Source organism: Rattus norvegicus, chromosome X (assembly GCF_021556685.1).
Source record: "Rattus norvegicus strain SHRSP/BbbUtx chromosome X, alternate assembly SHRSP_T2T, whole genome shotgun sequence".
Classification (NCBI taxonomy): domain Eukaryota; kingdom Metazoa; phylum Chordata; class Mammalia; order Rodentia; family Muridae; genus Rattus; species Rattus norvegicus.
This window is the reverse complement of record NC_141554.1, coordinates 9,819,596-9,835,716: the sequence shown is the minus strand read 5'-3', so window position 1 is coordinate 9,835,716 and position 16,121 is coordinate 9,819,596. Positions and strand designations below refer to the sequence as shown.

Below are 16,121 nucleotides of genomic sequence, written 5' to 3'. Positions count from 1 at the left end.
AAGCATGTGTGTGATGACACAGGTTCCAGAAAGGGTTGTCATGGTAGGAAGTATGCCAGTTCATTCCATTTCAAGATGAAATGAAATACAATGTTGTTATTAGCCTAAGAGGGTCTCAGGAGAACTAAAGGGACCTGGAACAAGAATTCCAAAGAGTTCCAAGCATGTGTGTGATGACACAGGTTCCAGAAAGGGTTGTCATGGTAGGAAGTATGCCAGTTCATTCCATTTCAAGACCAGCAGGCTCAGTCAACTACATCCAAACCTTGGCACTACAACTACTACAACTACCTCATGTCCTTGGGTTAAGTGAAGCCTCACAAGATTACTGAATTTAAAACATCTCTGACACCCCACAATGAAGAAATTCATGCAGCTGCCAAGCTAAAGACTGTGTTTCACAAAATGTATAGCTAGTCTTCAGTCCTATCACTTGAACTAGTACTGCCAGAGCCAGGCTCCCATCCATCTTCTCCAAATGTTACCTGATAATAGAGCCAATCTTTCCTCTGCTCGAGGGTTTTTGTACCTTCTCCAGTCTTCCACTAACGGGGCTTACCGCCGGATCATGAGTGTGCTAGGTCAAAATTGCAGACCTGCATTGTGTTGCATCTCTCCTCCTCAGCATGACAACATTAGACACAGCACTTCCAGTTTCGACACAGCAATTGAAGCAAGTTCAGAGGAGATTACCGCTGTGGACGCAACTTCATTGAGACGCCAGATCCTCAAGCTGAATAGACGATTGCAGCATCTAGAAGAGGAGAACAAAGAACGAGCCAAAAGGGAAATGGTCATGTACTCAATTACTGTAGCCTTCTGGCTGCTAAACTCCTGGCTTTGGTTGCGTCGCTAGAGGTAACCTCAATGCTCAAAAGTAATGTCTTTTCAGCTAGGAATATAGAGCTTGCAAGTTTCTTCCTTGTTTCTGCCTTTGTTTTTTAATGTCATTTCTTTTCTTTATTTATTGGATATTTTATTTATTTACATTTCAAATGTCATCCCCTTTCCTGGTTTCTCCTCTGGAAATCCCCTATCTCATTCTCCCCTGTTTCTATGAGGGTGCTCCCCCACCTACCCACTCTCCCACCTCCCTGCCTTGGCATTCCTCTACACTGGGGTATGAGATTGAGCCTTCAAAGGACTAAGGGACTCTCCTCCCACTGATGCTCAACAAGGCCATCCTCTGCTACATATGCAGCTGGAGCCATGGGTCCCCCTCTTTTGTTGGTGGTTTAGTCCCTGGGATCTCTGGGTATCTGGTTGGTTGAAATTGTTGTTCTTCCTATGGGATCAGCTCCTTTGATCCTTTCTCTAATTCTTCCAGTGGGGTTCCCCATGTTCAGTCCAATGGTTGCCATTTCTACATCCTGTGCTTGCTAATGTATTTCTTCTGAGACCCCGGAGAAGCAGTGAGCAATGGAAGCATATTCTGCCTCTCAGCTATATTTATTTACTCTTGACTAGTTCTGTAGTGAGGTTGAAGTTCTTGTCTTGAAGGCAAGAATTTAGTCAAAAGAATACAGTTTTATCTGTTTATTTATCAAAGTTAACCTAATCAAAAACTCTAAAGAAAATAGTATGCCATCCACTGGGCTCTGCTGTAGATTTCATAGAAGCATTTATGAATAATTATGAGGTTAGTGGCATATTTATGGAGTAAATAAGGAAATCCATTTTCTCTTCCAAATCATGATAGGCCAGGTCTCCCTTTTACGGCATTTTTTCTCCTGAGCAGATGTCAAAACTACAATGCAAGTGATATTACAATGACATCAGGTCTCTTCAGGATGCATATCATATATTAGTGCACACGTGTGGGAGAATGCTTTGTTGCCTTAATTTCTGGAGTGAAAACAATCTAACTGCAGCTTCAAGGATGCTTAACCACAAAAGGTTATCCTTATCATCAGGAGACACAGCTACCAAAGTGTAACTGGAGTTTTTCTTAGTTGTCTCATATCTAACTTCTGGCCTACCTCATATCACTAATACCTACTGCAAGAACTCCACATGTGGGTTTTGTAAATGAGGTCTAGTCTCATAGAGCTTGTCATTTTTTTATTCTGTTTTCTCTCATCAATTTACACAACTAACTTTGAATAGGACAAAAAGTACAGAGACAATGGGATTCATAAAAGCATCTGTAAAACAAAACCAATAATCTGACCTATTTCTCAATAAAACTGAATGGTTTTATTAGGTATTCTTGCATGCACTTTCCAATATTAGTACTTTTGAGATTCTGAGCTGTTCTCAGATTCAATTTGTTTTTGAGATTTTATTTTATGTGTACAGGTGTTTTGTCTGTATGTATGTCTATGTACTGCATGCATGCAATGACCACAGAGACCGAAAGAGGGTGTCATATCCCTTGTGACTGAAGTTGCAGATGGTTGTGAGCTTCTATTCTGTGTAGGTTCTAAAAATTGAAACTGAGCCATTTCTCCAACCCTTGTCAGGTTTAAGAAAATTTAGTCACTTAGTAGCTCAGGATCATTTTGATTAAAAACACATGAGAAAGAACTTAAAATAATTCAACATTTCAGCAGTTTATCTAATACTTGCCCAAGATTTGCATCCTTATTAATAACTTAATACTATAGATATTTTCCTATAAATACATGTTTACAAATTATTAATTTAAATCCTACAAAATACAGTACAAATGTAGTATATCTAATAAACTGTCAATGTAAACATGAAATAAAACAGATTTTGAAAGAGAAGAATCAAGTTTACAGATTTAGACTACCAATTTCAAGTTGTATGATGAGTTTTCAGTACTTAAGAATTAGATATTGACATGAATATAGCCACACAATCCATAACACATAATAGAAGGCATAGAAATAGACATGTGTGGATATGGTTAACTGACATTTTGTAAAAGAAGACAAGGGAAACAGAAAGGCAGCTCAGTCAAGTAGTTGTGAGCAAGAACACTTGAGTTCCATGCACTGAACTAGCATTAAAAAAATCCTTGGATATCCTGGCACATAGTGTAATCCCAACACTGGGGAGTCAGACAGATGGATACTTGGGGACCATTGGCCAACAAGATAGCTTTCTTGGCAGGTTCTAGTTCAATGAGAAATCCCATCTGAGAAAAGTTTTAATGATGATGATGATGATGAGGAGGAGGAGGAGGAGGAGGAGGAGGAGCACACTGAGAAATCACACACACAAACACACACACACACAAAATAACAACACATACAATACATACCCCAAAACACAATCACCAACACACACACACACACACACACACACACACACACACACACACACACACACACACACAAAGAGCATAAGGATAGTATTTTTGGAAAATATTGTTCAGAGCATTTGAAAACTCAGTGGAAATAAAGAGAATACAGATGTGAACTCTCAAACAGTAAGTTAAAATATATTTAAAAAGAACCTCAATCCTTATTAACACCAAACATAAAATTAGATTATTGGCTGCCTATACATGAGCTCAACAAAAACACCACCAATAGACATCCCAAAGTGGAGAAAGTCCATGATGCTTTCAACATTACACAACAATCCACAGTCAACCAATTAATGTTGAGAGTTTGAGAAATACTGTTCTCTGGGGAATAGCTAACCAATTGGTTCTCCAATACCAAATAGCCAATTCTGAAAAAATACAATTAACAGGTTACGATACAGACTGGGTAGATTATATTTAGGAATATGTGTGTGTATACATATATATATACATATATACATATATATATACATATATTTCATTGTCTTAGTCATGTTCTATTGCTGGGAAGAGACATTGTGACCATGGCAACTCTTATGAAAAAAAGGATTCAATTGGGGCTGTCTTAGTTTCAGAGGTTTCAACAATTGTCATCCTGGCCGGGAACATGGTGGCATGCAGGCACATGTGGTACTGAAGAAATAGCTAAGAATTCTACATCCAGATGAGAGTTCTACATCTGGATCTGCAGGCATCATGAATACAGAGACACTGGGCTGAAAATTGTCATTTTGAAACCTGAAAGCCTTCCTCCAGTGACACATTTCCTCCACCCCTCTAAATCCTTTCAAATAGTCTCACACTCAGGTGACCACTCATTCAAATCATGAGGCTATGGGGACAATTCTTATTCAAAACTACAAGATACAGACACAATATATATGTATACATATATATATATATATATATATATATATATATATATGCAGTAACAATTAAATAAGAAGCCCGTTAACTTGAAAAAGAGCAAGGAGGAATATAATGGAGGATTTTGAGTGAAGAAAAGAAAGAAATGTAACTATATTATAATCTCAAAAAAATCATGACACAAAAACCTAAAAATATTTTAAAAATAAATATAAGGAGTTATTTCTTTAATAGGACACAAAAATTTTTTAAAGGAAGTTGACCTACAAAGAAAATGTGGCATATGTACACAAATAGAATAAAAATTTGAACTTTAAAGGGGGCTGTTGCTTTTAACAACAGAAATGAACCACAGAACTGCCAAAGTGAAAAACAACTGCAAAATATACAACAGTACAAGGCTTCATTCACGTGTGAACTATAAACCACTGAACTCATGGAAGCAGAGTAAGACGATAGTTAGTAGAGGCAGGCTGGGAAAAGCAGAGGTTTTGATCAAAGGATACAAATCAACTGAGCATACTATTGGCTACAATACAGTAACATAGTATGTGTTTCAAAAATACTAAAAGTGAAATTTTAAAATACTTTTATGGAAAAAGATAAACATGTGAAATGATTGATTTGTTAAGTAGCCAGATTTAATCATTCTATATTGTGCCCTACAGATATATTCAGTTACTGTTTGTCAATTAAAAACAAAACTTAAAAATAAATCTAAGGAGTGAAAGTAAAACTGAGAAAATTTAATGCAAAAATTTACAAAGTCTGTTCTTAGAATATTGCTAAGAAAAAGAAGAAATCGATGGAAAGCTGAGGCAGAAGGGTAACGGGTTAGACACCAGTCTGGGCTATAAGGTAAGATGCTATATAAGATTAAAAGAATAGGATGAGGGGTTGGGGATTTAGCTCAGCGGTAGAGCGCTTGCCTAGCGAGCGCAAGGCCCTGGGTTCGGTCCCCAGCTCCGAAAAAAAAAAAGAAAAAAAAAAAGAAAAAAAAAAGAATAGGATGAAAGGAAAAGTACAGAAAAGGTAGCTTTAACTTAGGAAAATACATACCTAAATTAAAATATCTCTATTCCAAACATGTAACAATGTCTTTTCCTTCTGTTCTGCAATACTAGCAATTGAACTCAAAGCTGTATTCATATCAGAGAGATGCTTTCTGTGATGAATTGCTAGCTCTTGGACTTTGAAGTAGAGTATTGCTATGCCACTCAGGCTGGTGTTGAGCTCTCTATCTTTTTACCTTAGTTCCCTAAGTCCTGCAACCACAGGTGGGCGCATCATTGTGGTACTAAGAATGGAACCCAGGGTTCCAGGCATGTTTGTATCTCCAGATCCTCAAGAACACAATGAGAAGAGGAACAATTTAATTAGAAACGGGAAAAAGATATAAAACTACAGGAGTGACAAGTAATTAGATAATAATAGAAAGGCAGAGGCCTCAATCATTAAAGAAATGTATCTAAAATTGACAACAAATGGATGAAATGAAGATGCAGCCATTAAGAGTGCTAATTACTCTTACAAGAGGAAAGTCATGTTTAAGCCCCAGTACCTACATGGTGGCCAAAAATCATCAGGAATCTAATTCCAGAGGATCCAATGCCTTCTCTGGTTTTTGTGGCCATGTAACTTGCATAGTGCATAGGCATGCACACAAGCAAATAGTCAAACACATAAGATAAAATTAATAACTTTTTTAAAATGTCTTTTAGAAAGAAAAATTAGTCATGTTCACCCATGCAGCTAAAACCAAAAATGATTGTCGGCTTAAAAATGTCTGAAGCTTAATTAAAAGAACCTACATATTGCAAAACTGCATTTACATAAAATGCTAGACAATGCATAGATTATAGACCAGTGTGTATTGTATATCAATGTGTATGCACTAAGTGGTGGGCTATGGGTGGGAAGAAGGAACTGACCTAAAAAGACCACAAGGGATTTTTCCAGGATGATGCTTTTTTTTAAACATTATTATTTTTATTAACTTGAGTATTTCTTATTAACATTTCAAGTGTTATTCCCTTTCCCGGTTTATGAGCCAACATCCCCCTAACCCCTCTCCATCCCCTTCTTTATGGGTGTTCCCCTCGCCGCCCTCCCCCCAACAACCAAGTTCACTGGGGGTTCAGTCTTAGCAGGACCCAGGGCTTCCCCTTCCACTGGTGCTCTTACTAGGATATTCATTGCTACCTATGAGGTTAGAGTCCAGGGTCAGTCCATGTATAGTCTTTAGGTAGTGTCTTAGTCCCTGGAAGCTCTGGTTGCTTGGCATGGTTGTTCATAAGGGGTCTCGAGCCCCTTCAAGCTTTCCAGTTCTTTCTCTGATTCCTTCAATGGGGGTCCTGTTCTCAGTTCAGTGGTTTGCTGCTGGCATTTGCCTCTGTATTTGCTGTATTCTGGCTGTGTCTCTCAGGAGAGATCTACATCCGGCTCCTGTCTGCCTGCACTTCTTTGCGTCATCCATCTTGTCTAACTGAGTGGCTGTATATGTATGGGCCACATGTTGGGCAGGCGCTGAATGGGTGTCCCTTCTGTCTCTGTTTTAATCTTTGCCTCTCCCTTCCCTGCCAAGGGTATTCTTGTTCCCCTTTTAAAGAAGGAGTGAAGCATTCACATTTTGATCATCCGTCTTGAGTTTCATTTGTTCTAGGCATCTAGGGTAATTCAAGCATTTGGGCTAATAGCCACTTATCAATGAATGCATACCCTGTGTGTTTTTTTTTGATTGGGTTACCTCACTCAGGATGATATTTTCCAGTTCCAACCATTTGCCTATGAATTTCATAAAATCATTGTTTTTGATAGGTGAGTAATATTCCATTGTGTAGATGTACCACATTTTCTGTGTCCATTCCTCTGTTGAAGGGCATCTGGGTTTTTACAGCTTCTGGCTATTAAAAATAAGGCTGCTATGAACGTAGTGGAGCACGTGTCTTTTTTATATGATGGTGCATCTTGTGGGTATATGCCCAAGAGAGGTATAGCTGGATCCTCAGGCAGTTCAATGTCCAATTTTCTGAGGAAACTCCAGACTGATTTCTAGAATGGTTGTACCAGTGTGCAATCCCACCAACAATGGAGGAGTGTTCCTCTTACTCTGCATCCTCGCCAGCATTTGTTGTCACCTGAGTTTTTTTTTTTTTTACATTATTAAAACATTTTTTTTATTAACTTGAGTATTTCTTATATACATTTCAAGTGTTATTCCCTTTCCCGGTTTCCGGGCAAAATCCCCCTCCCCCCTCCCCTTCCTTATGGGTGTTCCCCTCCCAACCCTCCCCCCATTGCCGCCCTCCCCCCATAGTCTAGTTCACTGGGGGTTCAGTCTTAGCAGGACCCAGGGCTTCCCCTTCCACTGGTGCTCTTACTAGGATATTCATTGCTACCTATGGGGTCAGAGTCCAGGGTCAGTCCATATATAGTCTTTAGGTAGTGGCTTAGTCCCTGGAAGCTCTGGTTGCTTGACATTGTTGTACTTTTGGGGTCTCGAGCCCCTTCAAGCTCTTCCAGTTCTTTCTCTGATTCCTTCAACGGGGGACCTATTCTCAGTTCAGTGGTTTGCTGCTGGCATTCGCCTCTGTATTTGCTGTATTCTGGCTGTGTCTCTCAGGAGCGATCTACATCCGGCTCCTGTCGGTCTGTACTTCTTTGCTTCATCCATCTTGTCCAATTGGGTGGCTGTATATGTATGGGCCACCTGTGGGGCAGGCTCTGAATGGGTGTTCCTTCAGTCTCGTTTTAATCTTTGCCTCTCCCTTCCCAGCCAAGGGTATTCTTTTTCCTCATTTAAAGAAGGAGTGAAGCATTCACATTTTGATCATCCGTCTTGAGTTTCGTTTGTTCTAGGGATCTAGGGTAATTCAAGCATTTGGGCTAATAGCCACTTATCAATGAGTGCATACCATGTATGTCTTTCTGTGATTGGGTTAGCTCACTCAGGATGATATTTTCCAGTTCCAACCATTTGCCTACGAATTTCATAGACTCGTTGTTTTTGATAGCTGAGTAATATTCCATTGTGTAGATGTACCACATTTTCTGTATCCATTCCTCTGTTGAAGGGCATCTCGGTTCTTTCCATTTTCTGGCTATTATAAATAAGGCTGCGATGAACATAGTGGAGCACGTGTCTCTTTTATATGTTGAGGCATCTTTTGGGTATATGCCCAAGAGAGGTATAGCTGGATCCTCAGGCAGTTCAATGTCCAATTTTCTGAGGAACCTCCAGACTGATTTCCAGAATGGTTTTACCAGTCTGCAATCCCACCAACAATGGAGGAGTGTTCCTCTTTCTCCACATCCTCGCCAGCATCTGCTGTCACCTGAGTTTTTGATCTTAGCCATTCTCACTGGTGTGAGGTGAAATCTCAGGGTTGTTTTGATTTGCATTTCCCTTATGACTAAAGATGCTGAACATTTCTTTAGGTGTTTCTCAGCCATTCGGCATTCCTCAGCTGTGAATTCTTTGTTTAGTTCTGAACCCCATTTTTAATAGGGTTATTTGACTCCCTGCGATCTAACTTCTTGAGTTCTTTGTGTATTTTGGATATAAGGCCTCTATCTGTTGTAGGATTGGTAAAGATCTTTTCCCAATCTGTTGGTTGCCATTTTGTCCTAACCACAGTGTCCTTGCCTTTACAGAAGCTTTGCAGTTTTATGAGATCCCATATGTCGATTCTTGATCTTAGAGCATAAGCCATTGGTGTTTTGTTCAGGATTTTTTTTCCAGTGCCCATGTGTTCCAGATGCTGCCCTAGTTTTTCTTCTATTAGTTTGAGTGTATCTGGTTTGATGTGGAGGTCCTTGATCCACTTGGACTTAAGCTTTGTACAGGGTGATAAGCAGGGATCAATCTGCATTCTTATACATGCTGACCTCCAGTTGAACCAGCACCATTTGCTGAAAATGCTATCTTTTTTCCATTGGATGGTTTTGGCTCCTTTGTCAAAAATCAAGTGTGTGGGTTCATTTCTGCGTCTTCAATTCTGTTCCACTGGTCTATCTGTCTGTCTTTGTACCAATACCATGCAGTTTTTATCACTCTTGCTCTGTAATACTGCTTGAGTTCAGGGATAGTGATTCCCCCTGAAGTCCTTTTATTGTTGAGGATAGTTTTAGCTATCCTGGGTTTTTTGTTATTCCAGATGAATTTGCAAATTGTTCTGTCTAACTCTTTGAAGAATTGGATTGGTATTTTGATGGGGGATGCATTGAATCTGTAGATCGCTTTTGGTAAAATGGGCATTTTTACTGTATTAATCCTGCCAATCCATGAGCATGGGAGATCTTTCCATCTTCTGAGGTCTTCTTCAATTTCTTTCTTCAGAGGCTTGAAGTTCTTATTGTACAGATCTTTTACTTGCTTGGTTAAAGTCACACCGAGGTACTTTACATTATTTGGGTCTATTATGAAGGGTGTCGTTTCCCTAATTTCTTTCTCGGCTTGTTTCTCTTTTGTGTAGAGGAAGGCTACAGATTTATTTGAGTTAATTTTATACCCAGCCACTTTGCTGAAGTTGTTTATCAGCTTTAATAGTTCTCTGGTGGAACTTTTGGGATCCCTTAAATATACTATCATATCATCTGCTAATAGTGATACTTTGACTTCTTCTTTTCTGATCTGTATCCCCTTGATCTCCTTTTGTTCTCTGATTGCTCTGGCTAGAACTTCAAGAACTATATTGAATAAGTAGGGAGAGAGTGGGCAGCCTTGTTTAGTCCCTGATTTTAGTGGGATTGCTTCAAGTTTCTCTCCATTTAGTTTAATGTTAGCAACTGGTTTGCTGTATATGGCTTTTACTATGTTTAGGTATGGGCCTTGAATTCCTATTCTTTCCATGACTTTTATCATGAAGGGGTGTTGAATTTTGTCAAATGCTTTCTCAGCGTCTAATGAAATGATCATGTGGTTTTGTTCTTTCAGTTTGTTTATATAACAGATCACATTGATGGTTTTCCCTATATTAAACAATCCCTGCATGCCTGGGATGAAGTCATGCTGGATGACTGTTTTGATGTGCTCTTGGACTCGGTTTGCCAGAATTTTATTGAGTATTTTTGCGTCGATATTCATAAGGGAAATTGGTCTGAAGTTCTCTTTCTTAGTTGGGTCTCTGTTTGGTTTAGGTATAAGAGTAATTGTGGCTTCATAGAAGGAATTTGATAGTGCTCCATCTGTTTCAATTTTGTGGAATGATTTGGATAGTATTGGTATGAGGTCTTCTATGAAGGTCTGATAAAATTCTGCACTGAACACTTCTGGACCTGGGCTCTTTTTGGTTGGGAGACCTTTAATGACTGTTTCTATTTCCTTAGGAGTTATGGGTTTGTTTAACTGGTTTATCTGTTCCTGATTTAACTTCGGTACCTGGTACAGGATGATGCTTTGTATATTGATTGCGATGACTGTTTATCAATCTTTAAAATAATATTCTTTAAATGGCTATACTTTAATATGTGCAAAATAAATCTCAGTAAATTTGATTCTCTTAAAAAATCAATTTAATTCACTATATTAACAAAACAAAGAAGCCCAAAGCAAATGGTTATTTCAACAATGCAGAAAAAGCATCAAACAAAATTATTGATTCATAGTAAATGTTATCAGCCTCAGAAGACAGACAAGTGACACTGAAAATTCTGTTTCATGGAAACCCTAGAGCAAACATCCCATTAGTGAAATGTGGATATCCCTTGGAGACTGATGCCCAATCTTCCGGACATTCATACATTTAATATTGTACTACATGGGCAAATCAGTGCCATTAGGAAAGTACATAAACATAACTAGAACAGAAGAAATAAAACTTATATTTGTGTTTGTAGAAAAGCTGTAGTTCATTTTCCAAGTAAATTTATCAACAGTGATTTATAGCTAACCCTGGCCCCAGCATTATCATAGACCAGAAAATTTCACAGAAGTGAAATTTTAAGTAAATACCTTTTATAGCCGCATCACAAAAATCAGATACCTAAAATTTAATCTAATTAGTGAGGTGTAAAACTCTACACAGAAAACTGAAGAAGGAGGGAGGGAAGGAGGGAGGGAGAGAGAGAGAGAGAGAGAGAGAGAGAGAGAGAGAGAGAGAGAGAGAGAATGAGATTACACCAATAGAGAGATCCTAATAGCATAACAGGGGTCTGATAAAACTGAATACCAATTTTCCTCAGATTACTGAAATTCAAATGAAAATCCCAACTTTCTCATCAAAATTGACAATAGAGTCTAAAATTTGTAGTACAGGTGCAAAGAGCCTAGAATATTTGAAGCAATGTCAGACAATATTGATTTCGGACATTGATTGTAGAGTAGCTGTCAAACCTTCTGTAGTTCTGAAAGCCAGTCGCCAGGAGCGCCAACACACCTGGGAGCAGAAGTAAGACCAACTCTTCTGCTCCAAGCGACCCGCCTGGTGGCCTAGGACACACAAAGGCAGAAGTCATCTGGGACAGGACACTTCTAGTTTCTGGCTGTGCCCAGAGCTGAACCGCTCCTAACAGCTCTCTGTACCCAAATCCCATGGGGGAGAGAGCTGGACTCGCAGAAGTGCAAAAAAATCCTGAGAGCTCACGGGAGACCACCCCTTCTCCTCACATTCCTGGCCCAAGAGGAGCCTGCCTGATGCCCTCTAGATACAGGAACATAGGAGCAGTCAGCAGCAAGAATCTTCTGGTTTCTGCCTGCACACGGAACTGAACTGAACCAGTCCCACAGCTCCCTGCACCCAAATCCCAGGGGGCAGAGAACTGGTCTCCTAGAAGTGAAGGCAATCCTGAGAGCTCAGAGGAGACAACTACTTCTGCCCACAATCCTGACACAAGAGGAACATGCCTAATGCCCTCTGTGTCCTCTGAGCACAGGAACCTAGGAGCAGTCAGGGGCATGACTCTTATGGTTTCTGCCTGCACCAAGAGCCAAAAGTCAGGCGCCAGAAGTACCAACACACCAGAGAGCAGAGGTAAGACCAACTCTTCTGCTCCAATTGGCCCACCTGATGGCCTCAGGACACACAAAGGCAGAAGTCATCTGGGACAGGACACTTCCATTTTCTGGCTGTGCCCGGAGCTGCACTGCTACCATAGTTCTCTGTACCCAAATCCAAAGGGAGGGTAGAGCTGGACTTTCAGAAGTGAGGACAATCCTGAGAGCTCAGAAGAAACCACCACTTCTGCTCACATTCCTGCCCCAAGAAGAATCTGCCTAGTGCACTCTGGATGCAGGAACCTAGGAACAGACAGGGCAGGACACTTCCGGTTTCTGCCTGAGCCCAGAACTGAAAGCCATTCACCTGGAGTGCCTACAGAACGGAGAGTAAGACCAATTCTACTCTAAGCGACCCACCTGGAGGCTTTAGGACACACAAACCCAGGAGCAACACTCTACTCAATGATAACTTGGTCAAGAAAGAAATAAAAAAAATTAAAGACTTTTTAGAATTTAATGAAAATGAATGGTTGAGAAGTACCTAAAGAAATGTTCAACATCCATAGACATCAGGGAAATGCAAATCAAAACAACCCTGCAATTCCACCTCACACAAGTCAGAATGGCTAAGATCAAAAACTCAGGTGACAGCAGATGCTGGCCTGGATGTGGAGAAAGAAGAACACTCCTCCATTGTTGGTGGGATTGCAGACTGGTAAAACCATTCTGGAAATCAGTCTGGAAGTTCCTCAGAAAATTGGACATTGAACTGCCTGAGGATCCAGCTATACCTCTCTTGGGCATATACCCAAATGATGCTCCAACATATAACAAAGACACATGCTCCACTATATTCATAGCATCCTTATTTACAATAGCCAGAAGCTGGAAAGAACCCAGATGCTCTTCAACAGAGGAATGGATACAGAAAATGTGGTACATCTACACAGTGGAATGCTACTCACATATCAAAAACCATGTCTTCATGAAATTTATAGGCAAATGAATAAAACTAGAAAATATCCTGAGTGAGGTAACCCAATTTGAAAAAACACACATGGTATGTACTCACTGGTAAGTGGACATTAGCCCAAAAGTTTGAATTACCCAAGATTCAATTCACACACCACCTGAAGCTCAAGAAGGGTGACCAAAGTGCAGTCCTTCTTAAAAGGGGGAACAAAAGTATTCATAGTAGGAGATAGGGAGACAAAGTTTGGAGCAGAGACTGAAGGAAAGGCCATCCAGAGACTGTTCCATCTGGGGATCTAGCCCATATACATACAGCCACCAAACTCAGACAATATTCCTGATGCCAAGAAGTGCATGCTGACAGGAACCTGGTTTAGTTGTCTCCTGAGAGGCATAGCCAGAGCGTGACAAATACAGAGGCAAATGCTAACAGCAAACCACTGAACTGAGAATGGGACTCCCATTGGATGAATTAGAGAAAGGACTGAAGGAGCTGAAGGGGCTTGCAACCCCATAAGAACAATAATATCAACCAAGCAGACCTCCCAGAGACCAAACCACCATCCAGAGTGTACATACGTACAGACCCATTGCTCCAGCTTCATATGTAGCAGAGCATGGCCTTGTTGGTCACCAATGGGAGGAGAAGCCCTTGGTCCTGCCAAGGCTGGCCCCCCATTGTAATGGAATATCAGGGCGGGGAGGCGGGAAGGGGGTGTTCGGGAAGGGGGAACATCCTCATAGAAGAGGGGGGAGGAGGATGGAATAGGAAACATAAGGACGAGAAACCAGGAAAGGGAATAACATTTGAAATGTAAATAAAAATTACCCAATAAAAATAAGAATTGAAAAAAAAAACCTTTTGTAGACCTAGTAATAAATACAATGTGGTATTCACATAAGAAAATCAAATAGATCAGAAGGATAGAATAGGTACCTAAGAAATTTATATAAACAGCTAAAAGCATCAGATTCATTAAGGAAGTTGTAGTACACAGTGGTAGGTAAAATCTTTTTGACAATACTGGATAAAATGTTAAATTAAATTTCTACATTGAATTCCATGCCTAACAACCAATTAAAAAGTCAGTTCCAAGAACATTCTACATTTAAACATAATATAACTTTTGAAGTAGGGAGAGATTTTAGTAGGACACATGCTAAATTAGTATTTATTAATAAAGAGTTAATTGAACAGATTAAATTTGAATGAAAAAATATCTGGTAATTGAAACTATTTAGAAAAATAAAAACTCATAAAGATATTTGCAATAAAATATCAAAAAGTTTATATTTAGAGAATTTATGTACAAAATACCTACATAAAAACTTTACCCAATATAAAAAATGAACAAGAATTGAACAAACAAATCACCAAAGTGGATATTTAAATGGTCAATACACATATTGAAAGAACTCAAATTAAATATACTGTAAAATACCACTACATTTAGCAAAGTGGCTAAAATTAAAATATTTGCCATATTAAGTGCTGATGAGGATATGTAGCAATAGGAACACACAAAGCCTCTGGGAGTATGAAATAGAACTATCACCATGATAAAACTGTTTGGAATTATATACTAAGGCTAATTTCTCCATAGTCTATAAACTAACAATTCTTCCTCTAGGTGTAATACAACACAATGAGTGCACACATGCCATTGAGTATCAACACAATCATATTTGTATCAAGGTTACTGAAGAAGAAGAGGAGGAGGCAGAGGGAGAGAAGGAGAAGGCAGAGGGAGAGGAATAGGCAGAGGGCAGAGGCAGAGGGCAGAAGCAGAGGCAGAGACAGAGGGAGAGTGGGAGAGAGAGAGAGAGGGAGAGGGAGAGGCAGAGGGAGAGGGAGGAGAAGAAGAAGGAGGAGGAGAAAAAGAGGAGGAGGAGGAAGGAGGAAGAGGAAGAAGGAGGAGGAAGAGGAAGGGAAGGAAGGAAAGAAGGAAGGAAGGAAAGAAAGATAGAAAGAGAGAGAGAGAGAGAGAGAGAGAGAGAGAGAGAGAGAGAGAAGGAAACAAAGAAACAAAGAGACAAAGAAGCAAAGAAAGAAAGAGAAAAGAAGAAAGCATATGACTGAGAACATAAGCTTCCTAACATGGGGGTGTGGATGTAGCTCAGTGATAGAGAGTTGCCTAGTCTGTGTGTGATGCATTCATGTACAGCACTTACAAAAAGATAATAAAAGTTTAGTGCTATGGATTAAAATGACAGCATGAAAATGAGGAAGCTACACCTACACATAATATGAATAAACCTCACAGATACCTCTAAATTAAAACTATTTTTTATGGTATTTGGGGATTAAATTCAGGGCCTTGAGCATGCTAGGCACATGCTTGGCCACTGATTTCCATCTACAACCTTCTTTACATTTTCTCCCTTATTTATTTATTTATTTATTTATTTATTTATTTATTTATAACACTGTCATGAAGTTCAAGCTAATCATTGATAATCAAGGATGATCAGTAATTGATTTTTCCTCTCATTTTTTATTGACAGTTGCATACATGTATATAATGAATTTTAGGTGTTTATACCCCTTAATCTCCTCTCTCATCTTCCTGCTCTCTTACTTAAATTTTTCTTCTTAGTAAGTCCCCCTCCTACTTACTTTATCTTATTTTTGTATGACACATCGATTTAATTAGAGTTGTTTGCCTGAGGTTATTTCTTGGCATATAGCAAACTAATCTGTACCTACATCACTAAATAAAATAATTCCCCTCACTGAACAACCATTAATAATCAGCAGTCTCTCAGGGAGGGGTGGGGCTTCTTGGGACCTTGTCCATGTAGGAAGAAATTTTCTTTCATTTCCAAAGCTATTTTTATTGATTATTTTATTTATTTACATTTCAAATGTCATTCCCATTCCAAGTTTCTCCTCCACAAACCCCCTATCCCATCGTCCCTCACCCCCTGCTCCTTTGAGGGTGCTCGACCATCCATCCACCCACCCACTCCCACCTCACTGCCCTAGCATTTCCCTATGCTCGAGCATTGAGCCTCCCAGACAAAAGACCTCCCCTCTATTGATGCCAGATAAGTAAATCCTCTGCAACA

At 39.6% G+C, this 16,121-nt stretch overlaps 1 long non-coding RNA gene across 1 annotated transcript in view; it reads left to right on the top strand.

Annotated features, from left to right (window-relative positions):
* Positions 1-222: 222 nt before the first annotated feature.
* LOC120099384 (uncharacterized) overlaps positions 223-16,121 on the top strand; it is a 41,415-nt gene continuing 25,516 nt past the window's right edge. The window contains exon 1 of the long non-coding RNA XR_015646462.1: positions 223-858. This is a non-coding gene — a long non-coding RNA (uncharacterized LOC120099384). The remainder of the gene's footprint in view (positions 859-16,121) is intronic.